This window comes from Lissotriton helveticus, chromosome 9 (genome assembly GCF_964261635.1).
Source record: "Lissotriton helveticus chromosome 9, aLisHel1.1, whole genome shotgun sequence".
NCBI classification, from domain to species: Eukaryota; Metazoa; Chordata; class Amphibia; order Caudata; family Salamandridae; genus Lissotriton; species Lissotriton helveticus.
The window spans coordinates 969034609-969056939 of NC_136070.1; positions in this window are offsets into that span (position 1 = coordinate 969034609).

The following is a 22331-nucleotide window of genomic DNA, read 5'->3' on the forward strand; positions in this document are numbered from 1 at the left end:
GAGACCGAAAGGTTGCTGACACTCAACATCGTTCATCCTGCTCTCCTGAGTGGAATAAGAAAGTTGATTTTAGAAACAGTTGAGTTTCCAGTTTGCTGTTCACGATATCCAATATTGGAGGGAACTCTTCTTCGTTTGGAAATGCTTGAGCGAGTAGTAGAAATGTTAGGAGCACTTATTGTTGTGGACTAATATCATATTGCGAATGGCTTTAAGGGGGTGCAGATCTGGAAAGGTGAAGAAAGTGATCTTGATTAGAACGAACCCCTTTGTAATTGTGGATATAGAACTGATAGTACCAGGATTGGAAATTGAGAAAAAACGCTAACTCTCAATTTCGTCCGTCCACTTGTCTTGAGCGAAATAAGGAGAATAATCCTAGAAAAGGTTGACTTTCCATGTTGTGGTACGAACTGTCCAGAACCTGAGGGAATGATACTTCGGATGGACGTTTATGAAGAAGTAGTGTCACTCCTTGAGTCATACATAACTTCAGACGAAAATAAGACTTTTGAACAGAAATTGTAAATTGTTGCAAGATAACCTAGCGCCGAGTGGAAGAAGAAAAAAAAAATGGTAGGGGTTTCCTTTTAGCGGATGGAGAAGGGCTAGGGTTGTCTATATTACTGGACTTTGAATTGTTTTGCGGAAATAAATTGTCAAGCTTCCAAGTGTTCCAAGAAAGACATTGCAAGAGAGAAAGACTTTGTTTGAAAAGAAGAGGAAGTGAATGCTGGAAGATAGTCGAAAACTACACTGTTTGAGAACATGGAGGCTGGCAACCCGAACCGCAGGGCAAAATGTATAGCTGTTACATTTTTAGGAGTAGTGGTTTCTCTTATAATTTTAGTGGTAACTGTTTCATTCCTAGCGGGACACGAAGGGGATGGAACCACAGTTAAGGAGGATAAGGGAGTGTCAACACCGAGAACTACCATTATTAAGGAGAAGGGAAACATCAATGAGAAAGACAAAGCGTTGTTAGATGCAGAAGTAAAAAGGTTACACATGGATGAGTCACAGGGGAATTACAAGTCAAATGCTTATGCTAAGTTGCTTTATGAATATGTTGATGCCATGGAGGTAAAGGATTGCTATGTCTGTATGCAATTACCAATTTCGGTGGAGGAGGGTATCAAATACCATCATCTCCCGTTGACATATGGGATAACGTGCAGTTTATTGTTAAGTATGTTTTATGGACGAGACGGATTTGAGTATTACTTCTCGAATTTCGACTCAACATTGCCAGAGGTTCCGAATTTCAAGCATTTGAACAAATGGGACTACTACAAAAGCGAAGACAGGTTACACAAATGGTTTATTCCATGGAGAACGTTAGATACTTCACATGCTCGAATCAACAATCTGACTTGTCAAATATCAGAAGTTGAGAAAAAGTTTATAGCTCAGGTAGATACTAGATACAGGAGGCAGAAGATATTGAAGGCATCAGGACAAGGGGAAACAGATTGGACCAAGGAGGAAAGGGCACAACAACGAAAAGGTAGTATTGGTCCAATTGCTTTGGATAAGGAGAAACGGGGGAAACTGTGCATTCACAGGAGTTACTCCTATTATGAAAACGTTTATGTAGGACAAGTAAATTGTGAACATGCCTTTCAATTGGAGTACTACTCTAAGAACTTCATGAAAGGGATGCAAGCAATACCAAATGTATATTTTGTATGTGGAAGATATGCCTATGTGAAGTTACCAGATAATTGGTACGGATCATGCTATCTGGCTGTTGTCTTCCCTAAAATATATCATGTTGAGAATTTAGACACGCCTAAGAAAGAAATATCAACTAGATGGAAGCGAGGGCTGGGTGCAGCAGAAGTAGTTGGAGATGTAATAGGTGCTGCATTCCCTTTCTTAGGATTGATAATGAATGACATTAAGATCAGGAGGTTAGCTACAGTCGTAGATAGACTGTCTGCCAGTACTGCAAGATCCTTGATGCTGATAGAGGGGGAGATGCAATCGATTAGGGCAATGGTTCTTCAGAACCGACTTGCTTTAGATGTTCTGTTAGCAAAAGAGGGAGGAGTCTGTAGGGCCTTGAAGGTACAGGAATGCTGTACTTACATTCCAGACAATTCAAAGCCTCTAGAGAAGTATATACAAAACATCACTGCCATACACTACGAAATTGAGGACCTAGCAAAGGTGAATGTGTGGGAAAAAGTAGGTCATGGAATGGGTAAAGTTGGAAGTTGGTTTGCCAACTTAGGAAAGGGTATCGTTTGGTACATATTAAAGCCCATCATCATAGTAATGATTTGTGTAATCACTTTGTGGGGATTGGTGCGTTTGTATCAATGGTATAGAGCAAATAGGTTACAGAGAGCTATGAAGAAACAGGAAGAAGAGTTGACAGCGATGCAGGACACTCAATATAAGAGTCTGAAAGCATTAGAGAGTATGAAAAGAAGTGGTACTGCCCTGTCTTCACTTTAAAGGTTCTACATTTTAGTGTCATGGTAATGATGACCCCTAAAGGTCATCAAAGGGGGGACTGAGAGAGCACAAGTTTGAAAAAATGTATAAGTACGCCATATTTACAAGCACGTAGTTAGTTTAAACATGTTTTGCACACGAGTGTTTTATATTCAATAGCGAAATGTATAGAATGTTAAGTAGAGTAACCATAATTATAACGGTGTGAGATTAAATGTAGAAATGTTGGAGTATATGTGAAAACCTCATGGTTCTCTCATGTTAAAAGAGTCATGTCCGAATTAAATGTAACTTTGGATTCCAGTATTTTGTGTAGGCCTTAGGGCAATTCACAGCAAACCTGAACGTGCTGCTAAAATAATGTGAGATAAAGTTGACATGGTTCTTTCAAAATGTACTATTGAACTTAGGGTTAAAAGTATATGCTTTATAGATGTGTTATTTTAGAAACGTATGCTAGTTAAGAATGTTTGCTGTTTAAATCAAGTTAACGTTTTAAGAGTGCAGGAACCTGCTGCATGTAAATCAAGTAGGCCAGAACAGATAATGTCATGTCGTTTAAATCGTCATGTGCTCGTTAGAGAAGAGGTCGCGAGGTGTCCAGCACAGAGCTTTGAGAGTGTTTTACGACTAAAGATATGGTGAAGTCTGGAATTTGAGGCCCACTGCAGGACGAGCTGTATGCAGGTGCGAGGGTCCTAATCAGCTCGAATGAAAGGGACTTTGTTCAGTGGCGCCTTGCGCAGGCCTGTAGGAGTTTCCAGGAATTTCAGGGGGTATCAGCGCACTGGAGAAGAAGCCTGGGAACCAAGGTCAACTATAACGAGGGTCTTCAAGAGTACCATCATGGAGTTTGCCGCGCAAAGATGTACCACGTGAGGGGCGTCCCAAGGGGCGTTTCTATTGGAAATGTGATTTGGTATTAGGGAAAGCGATCCGGGAGGAGAGCAGAGCAGATGATTTTGGGAGCCTAAGGAAGCGGATGGGTAGGCAGATAGGCTGATCAGGAGAGACCCATTATCAGAGAAGAGACAAAGAGAAGTGCGTGATCTTCTTAGGAAATCACCACGGCTGACACCTAGAGGGTTAAGATCTTGTTAAGTAGGGATGTCATTTAGTGTAGTGTAGGGACAGACTAACCTTAATTTTCTTTTCTGTAATGACTTTAAGGTTGGAACTTGTATCCATTTTAGCAACCCTGATGGTTTTCGAGCTTGTACTTATTATTCTGTTTTTCAGACTCAGATTATTCAAAAAGTTCATGTTCATAGTGATACCGATTTATCTTCTTAATCTCATTTTGAGAAGTTTGTATCTTCAGTTATCTTTGACTTTATATTAAATCTTTAAAACTTAATTTTGGTCAGTGGTCATTTAGAGTGGTGTAAGTTCTTAAATTGATTGTTTACTGCGAGATTACCTTTTACTCAAGACAGGTACCAACGATTCAGTCGACAGGAAATGGGATTTGGTAAGATAATTAGTAACCAGTAATCCCGCGTTAGCAGCATCACAGCCATTCGCATTCGCACCTGTTTTAAACCACATTCACATCTACATGTGCCCAATCACTCTACGTGCTCCCAACTCCGTGACTCATTACTCCGCTGCTATACCTCGGTAGCCCATTTTCAAACCTGGTGATTATTGCAGGGTCCGTGACCCTCCTCGCATGGGGATAAAATGGTGGGCAGAGCAAGCAAAATGTGTGTGGCAAGTTTGTACACCTTGTATACCACGCGATATTTCGAGCTAAGTCTGATTACAATAGCTGCCATCTTGTGAAGACTGCATTTCAACAATAGTGATTTTACCTGCCTGTCCTTTTAAATCAGCACAAACCATCGGAGACGTGGAACCCCTGAGCCATGTTCCTTTCATTTAGAGGAGAAGGCGAGAAGCGGGGACATTTGGTGGAATGAATACTAAAACGTTACAGTAGAGCAATGAAATACAAGTTAACCATCATAGGCTTTCAGTCTGCAAAGGTAAGGCGACTTGAGCCTCATTTAAAAACAGCACATGAATGCACGAGGTGATAAAGCTTGTATCTTTATTTTGGGAAGGTCTTCTCCAAGAACGTTAGGGACATTATTCATATGAAGTGCTGTTTGAGGAGGACCCTCTCTCAGGCCAATGCCTTGTGCAGGTTTTACAAAATGTATGGGAGACGTCATTTTGGGCATATCTTGTCGGTTTATAGGGCCAAAATCCCCTCTCCCACTGTTATGTGTGCAAAGTGTTAGGTATGAGTTACTGGCACTGTTTTGAGGGGATGGAAGGTCAAATTTTTCGTCAGATGTGAAACTTGAATGCACTTGCAACATCTCATGCTTTGTAACTGGAGTTTGGCTTCTTATTCCTTTTACCTGGCTGCTGGTTCAAGGTGGGGAAACTCACTCCTATGTGGAGAGGAGGGGACATTATGACCAGTGCATTATCTGGTCATGTTTCTTAGACATACAATCCTGGTATATGTTGTGTATGCATGCTGCTATTCTTGAAGGTGGCATTTATAAGAATGTACTATGCATTATTTGCACTTAGCATACTGCATTTCACACACTGCAGTTTATAAAGGCCTGATAATGAATTTATTGAAAGTTGAAAGTTGATTGAAGTTTGCGATCTGTTTACTTGTTTTTAAATAAAAAACCTCGGTGAGGTAGTCAGAAATGCATTGTATCACAAAGTCTGTTATGAAGCCACATATTGATAAGCAAGTAGCTACCTATGTTGTATGACATCTCTTTATTACTGTTATAACTGCACTTTCACAATTTCTTTATTAACCTTCCTTCCTTCTCAAAATTGCTTGCAAATGCACCATTTGTCCACTCGATTTTCGCATTTTTCTCGGGGGGGGGTTGGCCGGGGGTGTTCGGGCACGCGCGCCGCGCTCGCGAGCTACAGTGCGGAAATCATTTTCCGCCCACCAGCTTCAAATGTCACCAGCCACCACTGAGTTTCATAGTTGATGCTCATAAAATAATACCAACTCCCAGGGCTTTAAGTAGAAGGGAAAAACTAGGGGGTCTCTCAAAGGGGAGTGGCCTATGCAATTAAGGTCGTGTCTTTAAAATGGGGAAGCTAAAAATCTGTGCTTTGCAAAGTGTGCCGCTTGGTGGGTATATTGCTTGCTCAGTCATTGCATACAGATAAATAATACAACAAGTAACATTACACCTACAACAAGTCAGGGCTATTGGCTTTGCCAATGGTTGTTAGTTGTGTAAGATTAATAAGCTACAACTATGGCTTCGTTGTTTAGAATATTGAAAATGCTTCGGTTCTGAAATGATGAGTCTGTGAAAGAACTGTAGTGAGTCTCTTTACAGTTACCGCAAAAGCAGTGAATTGTGGTACTGCTGCAAAACTGAGATTTTTTTTATTCACAAAGAGAGTCCGATAGAGACCCGTCTCAGCACCTGCTTTTTAGAACAGTCGGTGCTAAGCACCGGCAGGACCCGGCCCACTTAAAGCCCTGCCAACTCCCTTGAAAAACAAGAATGTAAAGTAGGCCAACCTGGTCTAAGTTTCCACCAGTGAGCCCCAACCTCACCTCACAATATAATCCTCTAGATTATTTTGAAAAGCTATCACGTGTATGGGTTAGATTTTCATTAATTGTTTGTATTATTTATTGTGCACCAGTTTAAGGAGAAACAATGCATTTCACAGTTAAAAACGACATATTTTTACTTCTAAAACACAAGTGCAATGGTAAAAAAAATGAGGAAACAAGTCTTGTAGAGTGCGTGCAACACGTCTATCAGTTGAAAAGTGAATTCAGAGGAAATGACATTCTAGGCATCAGGAATCGCACGTAAGAATGTTATTCATCCCACAGGAGGATGTAGTACAAGAGAATATAACACATTGATCTATTTGGGCTGGAGCGGTAACACATTTTTGGAATATCCTATGAATCTAAACAGAAATTATTTTCGTAGTCTGTTTTTAACCTGAGCATCTGCCACGGCTAGGCTTTTGTGGGCCAATGTAGCGTACCACAGTAATACCTTTGGGGAAGAAAGGCAAACAGATAAGCAGATGTCAGGAGGTACCCTTCTGCTCTTTGGCGAGTCAATCATGCTTGAAACTACTGTGTCCCAGATCACTCATGAGCCTTCACGGCTACGGTGGCATCCTTTTTTTTCTGTTACTTACATTTCCTATACGAGATGTTTTTTAGGGTTTTTTCACTTCTCCAGTTCAGGCATCACAATACCTTCCTCCACGTTTTACAGTGAATAATTTGTCAAATATTACATTTGTGTGCTGTTGAATACAAACTAAGGCTGCATAGTTCTAGCTTTATTTTCATGCCTCTTTCTTGCACCAACCCCTTCTCTGTTTCTCTCTTTCTTGCACGTTAATTGTTATCCTTGCTTTCTCCCGTTTCCAGTTTTTTCCTATATTTCTCACGTCTACAATGTATGCATTTATCTTTAGTATGGAGTCAAAGTCTGATGATGAACAAAAGGTCTGGGTCACCAAAAAGAAATGCTGGTGACTGACACTCCAAACACCGGTTAAAATTAAGCACAGATATTTCCAATACATCAGTGCTCGGCTATTTGACAAATGACCATCTGAGAAAGGAGAGACAAGTACAGTAAAGTGACCATCCCTCAGATGCATCAACAACCCATTTTACGATTCCTTAATAGCGAAAAATACCGATTCGCTATTAAGGAATAGCAAAATGGAATGCATCAAGAAATCACAAAAAAAATAGCGATTTCTTAGAATTCCTTAATTGCGACTCGCAAATTGCGAGTTGCAATTAAGGAATACCTCCCCATTCATTCCTATGGGCCTAGAGGCCCATAGGAATGAATGGGAAGACAATCTCAATTTGCGAATTGCAATTAGCGAATCGCAAATTGAGATTGCGATTTCAAGGGTGCAGGGGTGTCCAAAGGACACCCTGTTGCACCCATGAAATTGATCTGTGCACATATGTTGCGCACACACATGCCCTCAGGGCATGTCTGTGCGCAACATGAAACTTTGAAAAATGCACAAAAGTGCATTTTTGAAAGTTTTTGCAAATTACCATGAAGTTGTACTTCATGGTAATTTGCGTGCCCTATTAGCGAATTCGCTATTTTTAAAACTTTCATGCATTGCATTTAAGGAATCTCAATTTGAGATTCCTTAAATGCAAATAATCGCAATTTAGCGAATTCTCTATTTGCGATTTTTGCATTTGGGATGATGCATCCCAAATGCAAAAATACCGCTCGCAAAGGGGCAGATTCTCAGAATCTGCCCCTTTGCGAGCGGATTTTTATTTGATGAATCTATGCCTATATGTGCTCTGTCGAAAAGGAAAGTAAAATGTGAATTACAACCTCAAATTTCTTATTGGAGGATCTCAATGCTTAAATAAGAGGTGCTGGTCAATGAATTGGTCTGGTACCTAGCACTGTCAAAAAACTGCATGCAGAGATACCATGGTCCATATTATGAATAAGGCGCACTGCCCCTGCGTGCGGTGCACCAAAGACTTTACTGGGTTTGCAGAGTGGAGACCAAGTCAGAGGGCCCCATTACAATTCATGTGCTGTCCCTGCATGCACAGTCGCAAACTTACACTGAGGGCAATGCATCAGTGAAAAGCAGACCAGCTGTTTGAAGAAGCCGGTCGCCTTTTCCTTTGTGGGTGGGAATCTGGCCAGTATTACAAAGGGGAGCATACATTTTCATGCAGGCAGGTGCAGCATATGACTGAATATGCCTGAAGGGGGGTGGGTGGGGGGGGTGTCCATATGTGACCCCTTTTCTCCCCTCATCCTGTGGGCACACCCAGTAGATGTCCTAAGCCCCAGGGGGAGTAATAGATAGTGTAACAACTTTGTAGAAAAAAGAACTGGTAGGTGTCTCTCACTCCTGTCTCCAACGAGTTATGCTCATTTAGATAAAGAGTTTAACTCTCCTTTGCAAGGTGAGTATTTTATATTGATTCAAACCCCCACCCGGTCCCTAGAAATTCTTGACACAGAGGCCCTAATTTGGATGTCGGTCGGAGTTGCCTGTCATCCCTGCAGCTTCGGAACCGACTGATCCCGGGTCAGTGGTCTGAAACAGCAATTACGATTCAACCGCACATGGTGCAGTTGCAGACTCCCATTTCCCTATGGGAGCTTGTGCGGCAGTCGGAAACAGGCCACAGCACAATCTCCTATAGAGAAATGGGAGTCATTGTAAATCTCTGCACCGTGTTGCAGGCACCTACCTCATGGTGCCTGCCACACAGTGCAGGGATTTACAGATGGACACCATAAGTGCGCCCACAGCCCCCAACTGGAGGGGGGATGAAGGAGGGCCCTGCTAGGGCTACCCAAAATCGCTTTCCGACAGGCTTTCCATTTTGGAAAGCCCGACAAGGAAAGCCTGTCGGAAACCAACATCATAATCCCGATGGCTGAAACACCACCCATAAGGGATTATGTTGTGGTTCCGACTGGCCAATGGGCTCCTTGAACCAGTCGGAAGCCAGCCGGATTGACCGGCTGGTTTCAAATCCGACTGCCAACATTGTAATCTGGCGTCAGATTTGAAACCTTGGATATCTGTCAGAAAGCCTCCGACCTACCATCGGAGGCTTTCCAACCGACATCCAAATCAGGGCCAGAGTGGCATATTTAAAAGCCACTTGCGCCGCCAGTGTGGAAAAAGGTGGCGCAAGGGAGGCGAAAGGGGCTTGTAAATAAGCCCCAGCGTTGTTGCCATTTTACAACAAAGATGATGGACGGAATGTTGAACATTGTCAAATATTCACCACCAGTCACAGATCTGGGTTTAATCCATTGTTATTTGCTTGCCACGTCATTCCAGTTTGGACTCAGCCATATGCAAATCAGTCCTGACCCTGTTCCTCAAGGGAATAGTCCAGTCCGACCTGCCAGGCCAGGTCCTCTCTGGACCGAAAACAAGCATCCTGATACCTGTTTCAGGGTTTCACCCCTCATCAGCCAGGCTAGCTTGAAACCTGTGGCGTAGCGAGCAAGGGACCCACGGCTGGCCATACCCTCCCACTTAGGGTGAAAATGCAACACAAAAAGATGATGGACGGAATGTTGAACATTGTCAAACATTCAAAAACGATGATGGATTCAACCCAGATCTGTGACTGAGGGTGCGTGTCTGAAAAGTTTCAGCACTCCGTCCATCATCTCCTTGTGTTTGCTTTGTTCTCCCTAAGTTGACAGAGTATGCCCAGACGTGTGTCCCTTGCTCACTTTGCCACTGGATTCAAGCTAGCCTGGTTGATGAGGGGTGTAACCCTGAAACCCTGTCCCAGTATGCTTGTTTCTGGTCCAGGAAAGACCTGGCTTGGCAGTTCGAGCTGGACTGTTCCCTTAAGGAACAGGGTCAAGACTTATTCGCATATGGCTGGTTACGAACTGGGGTGGCGAAGTGAGCTAGAAAACGATGATGGATTCAACCCAGATCTGTGACTGTGGGTGAGTGCCTGAAAAGTTTCAGCACTCCGTCATCATCTCCTTATATTTTCTTTGGTATTTTACAACACATAGTTATAAAACATCTTTTATCACACATCCATGCTTTCCCTATTCGATTATTTTCGTCAATGCGTAATATGTACATATTCTCAGTGTCATGAATGTTATATCATCTAAATGGTTATTAGAACTCACTAATGTATTTTATGCCAAGCCATGTAAGTATCCCTGCATAATATTTAAAGCTATTGGGGCTGCAGTCGTATGTCAGCGGTTTGGCATGTCCCCTCAGCAGCTAGCCCTCACACCTACCCCTTCCAAATCCTCATATCTCTTTATACTTTCTCCTCCAATTATTTTCAATGGGGAAGGGAGGACTCCTATGCAGTTTCTAGAAGCAACACTAGCAATGTCTCTGTTGCAAAGAACATAGAAACTAGTTGAAGGCAGGCAAATTCAGTATTTTCTATTTCTTTCTAAGCTTGATTTGTGAAAAGGAAAAATAGCCTTGTAGCTCTGTTTACTGAACACAACTTAAAAGGGCTGAACAATTCCAGTTTTTATTTTGATAGCACGGCTAATGTCAACTTACAGCTCTAAAAACAATGTCTGAAAATATTATGACAATTTCACACACTCAGTTAGCATTACCATCGAGGGCTCCCTGGTTGCAATGAAGGAGGCTTATGGCACAGTGGCAGCAGGGTTTGAGGCCATGTTTTTCGTCTTCAGTTGCTGCATTGGAAGTATGTATTACTCAAGGGTTGCTGTCTATACATGACTCTGTTGACCTACGGTCAGCTTATGACCTTGTCTCTAGGGACGTTCTTTGGAAGGTTCTGGGTGATATGGGTACCCCCAAGTATCTTTTGTTGGCCTTGATCAGGTTACACTTGCAACTTGCAAAGTGCATTACGGAATCTAGGTTGAACTCACAGATGCCATCCCTGTCACCCGGGGCGTTTGACAGGGATTTGTTTTGGCCCCAACCTTATTTCTGCTTTTTATAAATGGTCTGGTGGCGTACTTAGCCGATTGCAAAAATGGTGCACCTACTTTTGGGGGTGTTAAGACACCAGCCCTACTGTTTGCGGACGACACCCTCCTGATTTCTAGATCTCCAATGGGCCTTCAAAAGCTCTTGGCTCAGTTCGGGTATTTTCTGCAAGCAGAGGGGGTTGGAGGTCAACATCAGCAAGACCAAGTACATGGTCTTTAACCTTAGTCCAACATCCAGGGCCAACCCTGAACTACATGGGGCCCGGGCGGTGGAAGTTCCAATATTAGATTATTTAGGGGGGGGGGGGGTCACGCTAATCAATCACTTCAATTGGTCTCCGCATATTGTAAAATGCAAGTTGAAACTCGAACAGTACTCAGGTGGAATTATTAGCTGCCTCAGGGGCTCTCAATTCACCCTATCTCCCCAGCTCTACAAAATTACGATACGGAAGCAGTGGAGGCTGCATCCTATGGAGCGAAACTATGGGGCCACAAACATTGTAGCTCGCTGGATAAAGTTAAAAACTGCTTCATGCATTCATTGAGTGACCTTCCTATTAGCACCCCGCTCATTCCTCTGCGAACTATACCTGGGACTGAGAGCGCATAGTTCAAAAATAGGGCTTAGACCTTTATTGGTGGTGCAGAAATTGGGTGACACCGAAGCTATAAGCCTATCGTCAGGGCCTAGAGGATGTCCTCAGGTTACCCGATGCCCTAAAAATATCATGGGTCAGGTACATTCAACAATTCTTCATGCAACTAGGCTAGGCTGCATTTAAGAGCTTGTACTGGCAGTATTATTCATTTACTTACATTGGGCAAGCAGAAACAGGTTCCCTAGATTCTGCATTTCTTGAATTTCAAGTTGATTTAAAACAGGAGTCCTTCTTTGATGAGTTTGAGCCCCTATTAGCTAAGTCATTGTATTTGAAAGTTTGTTATGGGACCCTCCCTCTGTGTTCTTTTACTTCTAAATGACGGTGAGCTTCTAGGGATCAGGAAGGAACTTGCACTCTTTGTGCTGGATCCAATGAAACCATCAAACATGTTCTGCTATTTTGCCCAGCGTACACGGTATATCGGGGCTAATGGATACTTCCACTTTGCCAACTCCTGGGTATACGAGATTATAGAACAGCAATTATGATTTTGAGAACTGATTCTCTGCAGTCCAAAGTGTTTGCGGTCTCAACGTTTCTACTATGTATGTGGAGATTGAGGTTGAAACATCTGCAGTCCAGCAATTCTGGTTTTATTGTAGTTTGACTTGCCGCATTCTGTATATAAATTGTTGCTCATGTTGGAATAATCTTTTTAACCTATTTATCCAATTACATTTTTTTATCTATTGATTGAATTAGTAATGTGTTCTTCTGTGTTTTTATGGCCATGGCTCAATAAAAGAAAGATCAGATTTATTGCTACTTTAGTAAGGTCGCGTAAATTAGTGGGCAAGTAATTGTAATTAGATATCTATACAAGCTGTATATAAGAATTGAGTTGTCCCTTTCTGTATTCTCTTATGGTCGATTACATATGGGTTACTACCAATTTGACTGTAATAGTAGTACATACAGGAGGCTGCATTATGCACACAATACAAGTTATGTTACGCCATGAGACTGTTCATGCTGCTAGCGCTAGCTGCTTTTGCAAATTCTGTATATCTGTTATTGAGATATATTTGCTACAGTCATAGGATGATGACAGCTGCAGTTACTTTTTTGACATTTACACACAGTTTAATGGCAAGTTGTCTTTACACAGTACTGTTATGCATGATGACTTATTATGGAAATTTTAACATTTGGACATTTTTAAATGTGGTTTTAATGAAATTGTTTATAAGGAATTGCATGTTTTCTCTTACTGTTTTTAACTGAATAAAGATCTTATGGATTACCGTTCAGAATATTAGTTTTCTGCACCCTATACCTTTCACGCAATGACATTCCTAAAATTTAAAGTTTTCCTGTTGGCATACAATCAGGCTGGCTTATATATAACATGTGTATTGGGGCCCATTAGGGAAAGGGTGGGGGGGGGAGAAAAGCACCGAACCGAGGCTCAATGTAGGTGTGATAAAGGCCGCTTTATTGGAAGCAGGTGCATCCTACACAATACCATCCTCGGCCTGTGCCGCACAATCTAAACCTCATAAATACGTAATTTCCTGACTCACCCCCACCCCCTCCCCTAACTTATTCCCACAATCCACCAACAGTAACAATTAGCATAACATAATAACATAGCGTAATTAGCATAACAATTAGCATAACGTCATTTTGCCTCTCCACCTGGCTAAATACTCTATTGTGTTTGACCTACCCCCGATAATCCCAACAGGTTTTCTACTCTTCTCCCATATAATAGGAATAACCGCCACTCGAGGGACGTGCTAACGGTCCTCGACCCCCCGCTTAAACCCGGGACGTGCCGCACGGCCCAGCCGGGAGGACCCCCCTAACCATATGGCGCGCCGCGAAAACCCCCTCAACACCGCGCTGCCATGTCTATGCCTTCTTACCGCCGGCAGGTCCACCCCCTAACCATGGGGCCCTGCCCTCCGTCCCAACGTACAGGGCCATGCCCTCCGTCACCCTGTATAGGGCCATGCCCTTCATACCGTCGGCAGGTCCACCCCCTAACCATGGGGCCCTGCTCCCCGTCCCACGTACAGGGCCATGCCCTCAGTCACCATGTATATAGCCATGCCCTTCGTACCGCCGGCAGGTCCACCCCCTAACCATGGGGCCCTGCTCCCCGTCACCACGCCTAGGGCCATGCCCTCCGTCACCACGTATAGAGCCCTGCCCCCCGTCACCAGCGTATAGGACCATGCCCTCCGTCACCAACTTATATGGCCATGCCCTCCGTCACCACTGCATAGGGCCATGCCCTCCGTCACCAATGTATAAGGCCATGCCCTCCATCACCAACTGTATAGGGCCATGCCCTCCATCACCACCGCCGGCAGGTCCACCCCCTAACCATGGGGCCCTGCCCCCCATCCCAATGTATAGGGCCATGCCCCCCGCACCATGTATAGGGCCATGCCCTCCGTCACCACGCATAGGGCCATGCCCTCCGTCACCACGTATAGAGCCATGCCCCCCGTCACCAGCGTATAGGGCCATGCCCTCCGTCACCAACGTATAGGGCCATGCCCTCCGTCACCAATGCATAGGGCCATGCCCTCCGTCACCAATGTATAGGGCCCTGCCCTCCATCACCAACTGTATAGGGCCATGCCCTCCAGCACCAACTGTATAGGGCCATGCCCTCAGTCAACGTCACCCCCGGGGCATGCTTCCAGTCCACGGAATCGAGCTCTCTACCAAATGTGACCGCACCGACAACGGGCCGTACCCTCTTTCTGGCGCCCAGGGCCCCACCCTGTCACCACAAGGCCTGGGAAGCCGCCCAGCGCCTGCAGGCAGTCCGCCGAATCCGGCCGTCCCACCAGAGAGAAGCCCTCCGGATGGTGCGTCCCACACCGGAGCCCATCCGCCGGGAAAACCCCTGCCGCATCGCCCCCCACCCCCCCCCGTCACCCACCATACCCCGCCACCCCCGACATAGCCGCGTCACCGTTCCGCGCCAGACCCCGCCGTACTTCGTGACCCCCCCCCTGTCCTCCGGCGGGCGTGTTCCCTGACCATGGAGTCGAGCTCACCAGGGAGAAATGACCACACCGACACGGGACCGTGCGTCCCCCCTGGCGCCCAGGGAAACGTCCTCCACACAGTGCGTCACCCCCCAGAGCCTATCCACCAGGAAAAAGCCCACTACAAAGAACGTACCTCTCACCCACGCACGACCTCCACACGCCCTTGAACTGCCTGCGGCCTAACCAAGCCGCTTACCCCGTTACCGCCTATACGCCAGCACCGTCCGCTCGAGCCTCCCAAAACCTGTACCTAGGCCGGCACCCCAAAATGTGTCAGCACCTAAAAACGCCCCACGCGCACCCTGACGGACAAGAGAAATATACTACATGCATACATAACCAGTCCTTGTGGTATGTACTATGGAAAACATGCCGTGGCACCTGTGCGAGGTTGTGGCGTAATGGCTAGAGAGCTACTAACTTCGGAGCTCAGGAAGCCGGGTCGAATCTCAGCATCCGCCCCCGGCCATAGACAACATGCCTACATACCACCATGCCCTTGTGGTATGTACTATGGAAAACATGCCGTGGCAACTGTGCGAGAGGTTGTGGCGTAATGGCTAGAGAGCAACTAACTTCGGAGCTCAGGAAGCCGGGTCGAGTCTCAGCATCCGCCCCCCGGCCCAGCGCCTGTGAGCAAATCAATCGCCCGTGCCTGCCAAATGTAATGACTATTCCTTTTCAGTTCAGGGAACGCCCTTAGCGTGTCACCAATATAACCGCACCAATAACTTACGTCAAAACAGCGTACTGCTGCAGAGGTAAGATTTCTGTCCATTTAAAGCTAGGAGACATCTCAACCCCTCCCTGTGTCAAAACTTCAGCCCGGCCTCCCCCATTCCATCCTATAGGCAGAATGGCCTTACAGCAGTGGAAACCAAATGGAGTGTTTTTTGCACAGTCAGGACATTACACACACCGTAGCACCTGTCCGTCCCCTTACCCACACTCCACCATGCCCAGGGATTACCCGGGACCAACCATAGGGGTGCCCAAATTGTATGAAAGAAAGGGGGGGCAGGCCTGACAAGTGGTTGCACATGTCCTGAACACGCGCCGAGTTAGCAAACTGTGCCCAGCTCCTACACTGCATCCTTGAGTTCCCTCCTCCACGCACCCTCGACTTACTAGCCCGGCACCCACCGTGCGCCCCACAAGGGCTTTACCAGGAAGGCAGACCTAGCAAACATGGCCCTCCCATTACCATTACACTTCACATTGGGAACACTTATACCTTGACACTGATCAGCAGCGGCAAAATACCCAAGCCTCTAGATTGGCACTCTAAGCCAGGTAAATGACCTACGGCGAAAGCAAAACATTGAGAAAACTTTCACTAAAGGGGGAACAAGTCCTACAGGGCCCTAATTGGTTAAATAATCCTGAATCACCTCAAAGTTATTTCCGTCTAAAGTTGCCTACGCATGATCAATTCCCAGGTTTTTTCCCCCAAAAGGACTAGCTACCCATGACAGGAACCCGTCCCGGCACCCGCTGTGGGCTTGCGCGTGATGTAACCGTGCATGACCACAGAGAAACGCCGAAATCACAGGGACGCAGCAGAAAACACGACCCGCTGACAGGCAAAACACCGACATGGCGTGGCCACCCCGCCCCGCTGCCAATCCGCAGCAAGCCGTCCGCGTCCAGTTATCCCGCCCACACTTTGCACCCTTGCGGCCCGGCCACTTTCCACCAAGGCGGCGTCATGTGACGCAGCCTCGGGGTAAAGAAGGGGCACCCGCAGAAAGCAGGTGTCTAGAAACGAGTAACTTAATCTGGGGCCCGGCGAGCAGAGCACGGCGACTGCTCGGGGGATTCACAGAAACATCGCGTATGCAGGCTTATAATATGCCAGTTATAAAACACCTTTCATCCATGAAATGTGCCAGTCAGAATTACCTTTACCATGATAATGCCATCACAAACTGTATTATAGACACATTCATTATAATTAATGTTCCAGAAAAATATACTAGACATCTTTTACTTTCGTAGTGAAATGTGCTGTCAAATTAACTAGAGCAGCAGAACATGACCACTAAAATTATTGGCCAGGAGAGATGTCTAACACATTTCTTAAGACACTGACTATGTCTATCACACATACTAGTCCAGATAAAATGGCCATCGCAAGGATCCCTCAAGTGAATTTGGCTTTTATAACCATTGAGCAAAATAAGTGGTACATCACAATTACTGGGACACCATAAATCAGTGTCACGCATATGCCCTGAACGCAACCCTAACGAATATTCACAGTGTTGTTTCGCTAAATGCATACCCCTACCCAATAATGTGCCAGAAACAACGTCCTTCTGATGTGGCAGACAAACGCCATCACTTTTGTGCACGTGAGCATGCCCATCACAATTATAGCACCCGAGTACCCGTCAATCTCAGTTCCTTCAACAGGGAACATAGCCATTTACATTAGGATACCACAGAATATAACTTTCGCAATCCATGTGCCAATGAATCAACCAAGCTTAAAGGGCCTGCAAATAAAACATTACCAACGAAAATAGTGCACAGCATACGTCACGTTACAAGGTAATGGTGACAAATGTGAGCCAACAAAATTACCCGAGGCAGTAAATATCGCGCGCAACCACAAAGCCATGAGGTAGAAAAGATAACAGTGACACTCGGGAGCAAACCAAATACACGAGGTAGTAAAATGTGCGAGCAACCAAATTACACGAGTTAATAAAAGTGCCCAAGCGGAAAAATTGACAAGCATGCCGTCACAAGAGAAAACAAAGTATAATGTTAGGTATAATACTGCAATAGGTGCGAGACCCTCAGGCACATAACCATCGTCTCTCTCCCTCCCAACAGGAACAGAAATGAAACAGAATGTGAAACATTACAAAAGAACATAATACCGCATACAGGTAATAGCGACAATTGTGAGCAAACCAAACACATGAGGCAGTAAACATTGTGAGCAACCAAAAGTCCATGAGGCATTAACGAGCACAGCGACAATTTTGAGCAACAAAAACACGAGGTAGTAAAGTCTTTCGAGCAACCAAAATTCCAGGAGGTAGCAAAAAGTGCCCAAGTAGAAAAAGTGACAAGCAAAGTATAATTTTAGGTATAACTGCCCCAAAAAGAACCCCGGCGGCCGTAGGGACCCTTCGGGTATGGGCAGCTGGGACTCACCTAGTCCCACGTGGGAGCCGACCGCCCGCACCAGGCAGAGCCGGCCCATCCGCTCGGCCGCGTGGAGCCGCATGCTGCTCACCCGAGCTTCACCGACATCCAGCGATGAGTCCAGCATGCCCAGCATACCTCCCGCCTCGTCCAACGACCCATCGTCTCTCCACACAATCGAAAGTCCATCCTTCCTCAGGTGAGTGAAAAAGTGTCCCTCCGCCAAACCCCCACCCGCCGGCCGAGACACCACACTCAAAATGGTGTCTCGCCGCGTGGCCAGCCGGATACCATCCCCCCAGCCCAAAAGAAGCCCAACCAAGCCCCGCCCCCAGCCCAAAACTACTGAAAAAACGCCCAACCCGCCCCGGGCGGTGCCAGCTCCACCCCCCCCCCCCTCTCCCCGGCCCCCAAATTCCCCCGGGCGTGGCAGGCCTCCCTTTGGTCGGCCGCCCCCCCCAGGGCCCCCATTGTGGCACAGAGACTGAGCGCCCCAGACAGTTTATTTGCCTCTGTAGCTGCAGCCGCACCTATAATGCGGTGTGGGTGCGGAGGCAAAGTCTCTCCTCATTTGAATGAGGCCACACCCCTATGTATATGAAGAAATGTATCCTTGAGATTGCACTGGCGATTCATGAGTGCAGGTGTAATCTGTATTACAGAAAGGGGTATGCAAGAGGCAGTTACTCTTTCTCTAATATTGAAGTGCCCAAGGTGTGCAGAAAGCGAGTAGTAAATTGTGGGAGTACCATGTGTGTTTACAAAAGAGTAAAGCACGCATATGTGTTGTAAATGGAATGTTGAACAGAAATACCGCACCCAGAGTTAATGGGTCTTCAAAAAAATGTCCTGCGACAGCGACACATATTTTACTTCCTGAAAAATCATTGTCTTCCATCTTAGCACATGTGCTGGGTGTCCTTTGCACAGATTCTTCCAGGCGTCATTTCAAATTGTATGCAGTCATTTTATGACAATTTTTAAATAAGTGAGGATACATTGGGATTCATCTCCTTCCAGATACAGTAATAGCTATGCACCTAAAATCAGGTGATTATTTGAGATGGCATCTGGCAGGCAGCATAAGCTCAACTTTTCTGAAAAGGAGCTGCAGGTTCTAGCAGATGAGGTGGCTCAGCTAATGGGTCACCACAAGACAAATATTAGTAGGAAGGTGAGGGTCCAATTGTGGCAGAAACTACTGGATCTACTTAATACAGTATCTAGTTTCCCACATAGAGTGGAAAGCTTAAAAAAACAAATCAGTGCTCTTCAGAGGAGGTTCAGTGACCTACAAGCCCTTGTTAGACACTTTAACCCCTTCCATGCTGATGACGAGCTCAGCTCGTCATCAGCGTTACCTGCCGTATGCGGATGACGAGCTGAGCTCGTCATGTATCGCGGTCATTTAAAAAATGCCGCACACAGCGGGAAAAGCCGCCGCAGCGATGCGGTTAACCACTGGTGGAGGTCCTGCTCTGGAAATTAAACTGGAGCCCTATCAGTAAACCATTATAAAACCTGCAAGCCTGGAATGAATTGCTGGTGATGTGGAGGCTGGAGAGGACATTGGACCTGATAGGTTTACTTTCATTACTTACAGAAAATCATAAGTGATGTGACAGGAGGCCAAAACAAACAACACAGTGGAAGAATGGCACAATGCATTCCAAGTCATACTTGGCTGAACTCAACCTACATTTATTGAAGCATTACAAAAGCGCATAGCTACCAAGAACTAAGAATAGAGCAATGCGTTACACATATTGGCCCTAAACCTAGCAAACAAACTAAAAGAAGGTACAACATGCTACAGTCAGACTACATTACTTGGAAATGATAGCAAAAGCTTATTATAAACGTTAAATATCAACCTACCAAGAACCTCAAAAACCACAACAAACTGTAGACCAACAAACCAAACCTTTAAAAAAAAAAATAATATTAGAAATATTTGATTACATCAGTGAAACAATTATATAAAATCCCAAAGTTATTAAACATGGATATAATACATTTATATATATATATATATATATTTTTTAATGTAACAATAAACCACCAAACAGCTTAAAAACAAATTCAATACATCACATCTAATTCAATACATCACATTCAATAATAATATGAACAAAATATAAACAATATAATATGATGTTTCCCACCCACAAAATAGTAAGAAATAAAACTTTCTCCATCCCAACGTAACAAAAAATAGTAATCCAGGGGGGAGGAGCTTGGCGGGCATCCGTGATGGCCGCGTGAGCACAGCGCTCTCCGGACCCCCGCCACCCCCGGCATGATATATTGAACATATCCTGATTCATTACAAGGACTCATGAAGAGGAACCTGGGCTGATCTTAATATTGTTTTTGGATTTCGAATTGGACCAGGGGCACCGAAGCTACGTCAACTCGAACTTTCGGGGCCCGCCCTGGTGGTGCGCCCGGGTCTTGGTGAGGCTCTGCTGCCGTGTCTGAGTTGAACAACAGCGGCAGGAGGGACTCGACTTATGGGTCCCCCTCTTAACTTTCGGTTTCGATTCTGACTCAGACTACGTCTTCCAGCGGAGGTGTCTGGCCGGTGCTGAGTCCAGCGGAGCGAGGTCGCAGTTGCACCTTTTGCCTGCTTCGTTTCCTTCCGGGCCGGTTCACACCTCGAGGTGCCCTCGCTGCTGACTTTTGGCTCCGGCGCCCTGTCTTCCTGCGGCCATTTTCACCAGGTCGCGTGGGTCCCTTGGGGACGTGGTCTACACTATGACTGGCAGAGGGGACCAAGAGAGGCGGAAGACCAAGACGCCCCTTCGCGGAGGCCCGGTCCAGTCTAATATCATGGACCGGTACACACAATCGAAGGGGTCCCCCGGTGCCGCCTTGCCTGGCCTGAGTGCAGTGGGGCACCCTTTGGAGGCTTCGGCGGAGCCGTCCCTGCAAGACATCATGGGCGCCATCTCTGGCATGAGAGAAACCATCGGCCAACAGTATGAAGCTTTGGCCCACAAAATTGATACTGTGGCTATTGATGTGACCTTGATTCGGGCCGACTTATCTAAAACCAATGAGAAGGTGAAGTCATTGGACCTCAAGTCATCTAGCCTCATGGCCGACGTCTCGGAGATACAGACGGAGATCGGCAACCTCAGAAAGGTGAACGATTTCATGACTCAGCGCTTGGAGGATTTTGAAAACAGATCACGGCGTTGCAACGTGCGTGTGGTAGGTGTTCCGGAAAATCCTGATCCACATTCTGTTGATCTTCTGGTTGAGGACTTGATACAAAGCTACCTTTCTCCATCTGGATTGAGCAAATTCTTTGCGGTGGAACGTGCCCATCGCGTCCCGGGTGGCCAGGGCAAGCCGGGCGCCCCGCCGAGGCCCATTGTCGCAAAACTTTTTCATTATAGGGACCGAGACGCTATCCTGCAGGCCTCGAGAGTTAAGGGCCCGGTGGCCTTCGAAAATGCCTCGGTGAACTTTTACCCGGACTTCTCACAGCTTGTGCAGAGACAGCGAATGGGCTTCCGTGGAGTCAAGAAGCGTCTTCGGGACTTGGGTTTGAAATACGCCATGCTCTTTCCTACCAGGCTACGAGTTGAGTACAATGAACGGACCCTTTTCTTTGATCGACCTGATTCGGTAAATGACTGGCTGGACTCTCTGCCGGACCGGCCTAATTTGACTGAGCCCACCGAGCACCCGGGTGGTGCCGAGGGTGGTGTAGAGAGCTGAACTTGTTGTCTGGGCCCCTGTCTCCGTATCATGTAATTTCTTTCTGGGTTCTGTACTTGAGCGCCTCTATTTTCTGTGTATTCTCTTCTCTTTATCTCTGTCGGGGTGGCGGGTGGGTCAGGGCCTTTTCCTCCTCCGGGGACTTTTTGTAGAACGGGGGTTTTCGGGCGACAGGCACACTGCATGTTGGGGTGGCTTTTTTGCTTACTGCAGGGGTGCAGGGTGGGGGGTGTTTTCTTGGATGTTGGGGGGTGGGTTGGTGGGGTGTTTGTGGTTCATGTTTTGTTTTTTCAAGGCGATTCTATCTTGATAATTGAATTTTCAGTGTCATGCTCATTGGGGGATGGTTCCTGCATTATTTGGTGGGATGGGGGGTAGCGGGTTGAGGTTTATTTCGTGGATTGTCAATGGTCTAGGGGATCGTATAAAATGGGGGGTGGTGTTACGATGCCTGCGACGTTTGTCTCCCGATATTGTCTTTCTGCAGGAGACACATCTAGTGGGCAATACTTGTCGTGCAATGAATAGGTGGGGCTATCGTCTTGTCGCGCACTCAGGGTTTACAATGGATTCCAGGGGGGTTGGTATCCTTGTCCGGGCTTCCCTTCCCCTTGCGATAGATGATGTGATCCTTGATGATCGGGGGCGTTATGCCGTCCTCGTGGGACGATACGAGGGCCGGACCCTTTCCCTGTTCACCGTCTATGTGCCCCCCGGCCTGCAGACCTCTACCTTTTCCGATTTGGGCCGCGTGCTGTTGGAACTCCCTGATGGTGCTCTTTTCATGGCTGGTGACTTTAACTCTGTCCTCTCCGGTCTGAGTGATCGTT